This window comes from Corvus brachyrhynchos, unplaced genomic scaffold, assembly GCF_000691975.1.
Source record: "Corvus brachyrhynchos isolate BGI_N302 unplaced genomic scaffold, ASM69197v1 scaffold101, whole genome shotgun sequence".
Taxonomy (NCBI): domain Eukaryota; kingdom Metazoa; phylum Chordata; class Aves; order Passeriformes; family Corvidae; genus Corvus; species Corvus brachyrhynchos.
In genome coordinates this window covers 8,979,457-8,985,456 of record NW_008237239.1, presented here as the reverse complement: position 1 = coordinate 8,985,456, position 6,000 = coordinate 8,979,457, and positions in this window count along the sequence as shown.

The following is a 6,000-nucleotide window of genomic DNA, read 5'->3' as shown; positions in this document are numbered from 1 at the left end:
ATACTGGGAACCCAGGTCTTAACGTTGGGAAAGATTCCACTTTGTGACTATTTTTTAAGGACATATATGTTACTCATGTTTATGATAAAATAACTTGCTGAAGAGAAAGACTTATCTACATGTTTGTATTTTTAGAGATTAAGCTGTACTTAAACCAAAACAATATATTCAGTTTGTTAAAATATCTAAATGTTTGCTTCTTAGTCTATTACTTTTTCACTCATTCTAGCACTGATGTCATCTTCTGTCCCCCATACTTTTATGAGAATAGGGGGTTTTGTTACCTTGTGGTGCTAGCTGTTCATAAATAAGCTTAAGGAGACTTTTCTGCTTTTTTTATTTTTATTTGAGGTTCGTGACCGTCTCTTAAGCTGTGATAGCTGCATTCTTATCAGTGGGGGTATAGCTAGAAGAACAGTTGAATGCTGAAGTACATTCCGTGCTAATGTAGAAAAAAAAAAATCTAAAAATAATTTACCAGCAACCTGATTACTGTTGGGGGTCCTGTGTTGTCATGTGCCTCTCCCTGCCTCCTCCCTGACTGGGTGAAAGGCTTGCTGCTGGTGTTGGTTTTTAACTTGCTAAAACAAGCAGAAGGCAACAAAGGACTTCAGATTGCTTGCTGTGCAATCAAAATGCCTGACATATTTTACAATTCTGCTCCTCAAGCACGGGAACAGCAGTCTGCTGGCTTGCAGCAGGTGGATCAGAGGGCCCTTTCTCCCTCTTACTTGATGGCTCCACTTCTCCATCAGTAGGACCTAAACACTTGCAGCCAGACTGTCTCACCAGCACAGAGGTGCCGAAGTGTTTGACTCGGTGTTAACAGCCCTCAGTTTCATTTCACAGCGATGTTTGCCTACAACAGCAGTATAGCAATACACACAAAGGAAATGCCTGCAGGGACAGCATGTGCTACCAGAACTGCTCCTTGCAAGGAAGACAAGACTTGGTGTGTCTTTCTTCGCTGTTCTGTTTCACGTGTGTGAAGAAAAAACAACTCAGTTCTTGTATCTCTACTTAAGGCAGACTTTGGTAGGAAAATAACTTGGCACTGTCTCTTTGTGCTACTTGTAAACACTAGACCTGTTAAAAGGGTGGCCTTTTCCTTCTTAATTATTTTGCTTCTGATGGCTCTTCTTAAAACTTCCTACCAGTCACACTGTAGCTCCTGAAGTTCACCAGGCCACCTCCTTGGCAGCCCTGGATGAGCCAAGGCTGAGCCCAACCAGCCAGCACACACCAGAATTTGTCCTCCCTGTGGCAGAGGAATGAGCCACAAAGGATGAGCACACACACACCTACTGCCAAAACTGTTTTTGAACTGTAATTCTCTAATGACAGAGAGGAAGGCCAAGTGGTCTTCACATGAGCTGCTGCTGTTTGCAGCTTCACGGGAATTGCTGCTCTGGGAGCCGAAGGAACACCCCAGGCACAGGCACCTTTGCCCTGAGGAGAAGGGGGTGCTGCCTGACTGCCTCAAAATTATAAAGATGGAATATTAAGGAGGTGTTCCACTCTTAAACTCTGAATGCATGCAAAAGTTAATGATTATAACACATTAATTCTGATGTAGAATGACTTTAAAGCCTGAAAGATTCCTTATTTTTTAATGAAGCTTTGTAAGTCAGTTTTGCCCTCTCTTTTGGAGGGGATAGCTCTGTGAGGGAATCAGGGGAAGGGAGAAAACTGTAACTTTGTGGTATTTTGTGCTTCTGTAATTCTTGGCTTCTGGCTACCACTTTAACTTTCCATCTATACACATGAAATGTAAGTTTTCATGTATACATATTGAAGAAGCAATTTCTGTCTCTCCAGGATGCAGAAGAAGTTATTACATTTACTATTTGGCTGATGCCTGCTCAGCATGATCTGAGATTGATTTCAACACTTTATCTCCCTTTCTGAACCTCTAAAATTGATTTTTATGCCACTTGAGCATGTTCTCCTTGCTTTTATTTCAGTGCAGCTCTTAACAGGTCTAAACAAATTCACATCTTTCAAGGACTGGTGTGTTAACACCAATTTTTTTCTTCATTCTCCATTGTGTTCCCCAATAATAACATCACAAGATAATTGATTTAAAGTAGTATGTGGTAACTTTTTTCCATGCAACTTCATGCTGCATTATTCAAATTTATTTATTTGGATGCCAAACACAAAATAATTACAACAATTGACCTGTAACCAGATCAGTTATTTGATGGTTAAAGTCTTTGTGCTCACTTATTGGAACAAGACTATTCTTGAACAGTGCTGATATTTTAAAAGGTTGGTTAATTATCCAGTAATAATAAACTTAATCCAGTCTTAATAATCAAAATCTTTACATAGAAAAAAAGGAATAAAACCCTTCTCCTTGCTGTCTAATTCCGTGACTTCTTCCAATTTTAATTATCTAGGCAGTACTTTCTAAATGAGACTAATTCCTTGTCATAAATATTTTCCACCTCTGACATGGTATCCTTACAAGCTTGAGAAAATGTGCTGGTTTTTGCCTCTCTGTTAATTTTCGTTCATTATCCTTCTGTGAAATTTCATGAAAAAGCTATACTTAGAAATTAAGATAACTTCAAGAGCAAAACAATATTTGCAAAAAAAATAGCAAGTGATCATCAGAGTGCTTTATAGGGTTTTTTGGGACTGGAATGGTGCAAAGACTGCTGAGTGTTGCACATGAATGACTGGCTGAGATACAGTGGCATTTAGCCAGACGCTGGCTACCATGGCATGGAAACTCAGTTATTACAATAGTTTGGATCCCAAATCTGTTTGAATAAGAGAGGTTTCAAATAATCCATGTCACTGTTAATGTACTTCAGTACATGTCAGAGGATGTGATTCAGACTTGGGGGAGAGAAGGGAATTAGGAATAGCTGATGCTCAGATAACTGAGACTGTACCAGAATACAGAATGCTGAGGTTTTTAGCCACTTTATCCCAGGTCATTAATCTTGTCCATTTTATGCTCACATTGCATCCCACAAAACTTCAGAATTTCCAGATGATGTTAAGTGTGGGGGTTTTTTGATGGTTTCAATTTTTTTTTTTTTTTGCTTGTTTATTTTGGCTTTGTGTTTTTTTGGTGCTGTGGAGAAGTATTTTTTCCCCTTCTTTTTCTTTTTTTTCCCTCCCAAACTGAAACAAATATTTAATATTTAAAATAATTGTTTGCTTAAGTTTTAATGCAAGCAACACCTATTTTTTGAAACTCAGTGATATCAATCTGATGTACTTAGTGTGTGCTAGGTATGCTTGCTCAGTAATAAATGCAGTGTGGGGATGGTTCAGTTCTGTATCTGCAGTTCCTGCATGTGTTGACCCAGCTCCAAAAGGGGTTGTGGGATGGAGTAGAAGGTACTGGTAATGTTTACTTGTAAACACAGAGGAAAATTCTGGTCATGGAGGTTAAAACTCTAAGTAAACAGATACAAAATAAAGTTGTATCTGCAGTCTGTAACAAACTTTCTTCAGAGGAAAAGCTTGGCAAACGAGCATATAGAAATGTTCATTACATCATGGCACAGTGCTGAACTGTGTAAATTCAGTCTAACCAGTATAAAATCGTAACTGCTTTGTGATATATTCTGATTCTTCAATAAACCTGAAGGAACTTGAGGGGGGGAGCTGTGTTAGGGCAGCAAGGCAGCAGTAACAATTTCTTTCAGAATTACTGTTCAATCTTTCCAAAGTAACACTTTACATGGAAGCAGCTCTGTCTGTATTTCCTCAGCCTTCCTATTCTACCCCTAGTGTTATTCAAATAAAAAGTTAGATGAAGATTTTAATGAATTCTCTCTAGTTTGGAGTTTAATGAAAAATATGTTTAGAATTGGGATGTGCTCTGAGATTTTCTTGTCAGTGGTCATCTTCTATCTGGAAGTGACAGAAGAGTGGAGATCCTTCCACCAATAACTTTTGAAGGTATTTATTTTTCCTCTAACTCCACTGAAAAATGTGACTTAGTGTACCCTGATATGAAGTTACTTTTTAAAGGAATTATTACAAGTATTAATGCAGAGCTGCTAAGATGTCACTTAAGTGCTTCTTTACAAATACAGCTACATTACTTTTAATATTCTGCTTTTCAGTGTGGGTATAAAAAGCACATTTAACTGTAATTCCCAGCTGTCATACTTGCTTTTTTACAAATGGGTGCCTGCAAAAACAGGCCCTGTTTACTGCTGCTGAATAATAATTTCTGGATTTCATCTTGGCAGTGAATGCTGGGGAGATATCCTTTAAGCCACTGAATTGGAGGTTAGGACATTCATTTCAGTGTCAGCTGACATCCCAAGCTGGATCACAAATGAAAAGCAGCAGAGTTCAATTGCAGTGTTTAACAATAAAGCAGGAAACTCTAATTGCCAAGCTACTGGCAGCTGAAAGTAGAATTTACAGTAATGCTAACTGAGCAGATCTGACTGTTGATATAGCATTACAAATATCCACTCTTTCTTAAACCAAGTAGAGGGTTTTTTTGATTTTAAGAACCTACTGTGCACTGATGCATAGAAGAGGTAGGATTATGCACAGCAACTTCACTGTAGGGTCTAAAATACTTCTTAAAGCTCATCTCAATATTAAAAAAATACTATAACTTTGTTATGGACTCCTTTAAAAATTATTTGCTACATAGTGCAAGGACAATTTAATCCATCTAAGAATACTGTCTTCCTCTGAAGTTCATACAAAATCTCTTTGAGCACTTGTCTCACCCCCAACACACTTCCTCGGGGAAAAAAAAGGCACTCCAAACTGCAAATGAAACATTCTGGGTGGAATAGTGGACTAGTGTCTGTGCTACTGTTCATTAATTCATCAATTTACAATATACTTGTTTAATATGCATAATAACTGATAAAGTGTTTTAAGTTTTTTGAAACATTAAACATTCCTCAGAGAGACCCTCATTTCCCCCATTTTTATCTGTTAAATATTGGTACTTCTACTCTGTCTCTTGTTAGAGAATAACAAACACATCAAACATCTTGTTCAGCTTTGTTCCTCAGGTACATGCAAAGGTAACACAAGTTATGTGTAAAACTCACATTATCAATCAACAAATACATCTTTTTATAGATGCATGCATGGTTAAACCCTATCCCTGGCACAGCTAAATGTGAGATTGCTTATTTCTGTTGCATGCATATTTCTGTCTGACTAGTTAATGAATTGGATTATAAAACATGTTAAAAATTTTTGGGTGAGGAAGTAAAATAGATATAAGAAATTCTAAATAGGAAATGTTACGCTCTGAAGAATAGTGACCTGAGTGTAAAGCAGTATGTCAACAAAGGTCCATCTTCATGTATCATATGCCACTTTCATTTCCTTCTCCATTGCCATTGCAGCATGAAACAGCAATGCAGAGGAAAAATGTTGTCCAAAGCTGTTACTGTGAGAGCTACTGGTTTTCTTGAATTCTTGTGCAAAATTCTGGTTGTTACCAAGCAGCTTATGCAAGATGACCTCTGCCTCTGAGTACTTCCTATTGATTTCAACAATACTGGTCATGAGACTACCATTACACTATCAGGAAGTATGGTCATTGGAAAAAGTCAAATTCAAGTTTCAGAAAGGTCTAGAGCTCAGTTTGTGCTGCGAGCAACCTGAGGGTCTGTTAGAAGCCTTCATTTCCATTAAGAAGATGTAAGAGGCACAGTAGCTAGAAAGAAATGGTGTCAGTGAGTCTTTTGTGCTGTTTGCCAAGGACTGAAGTGTGGGGCAAAAATGTCTTCAGTTGGATGGTGCCACTTGGCACTAAACAAAGTAAAGATTTTTGTGCAAGTGCCACTAACTCCCTCTGAGCTATTCTTCCCTGTAGGCATCCTACTTTCTCTCCTGTCCCAGGGAAACTGGCTGCTGCTTGGATGCAGTCTGTGATTGCACATTGGCTAAGGCACACTGATAAGCTCATCTGGAGGTGAAAATGAGGTTGGAAAAGGTGTTCACTTTGGGTCTGGATATGCTCTAGAGTCCCTTGCACAGATTTAAGAG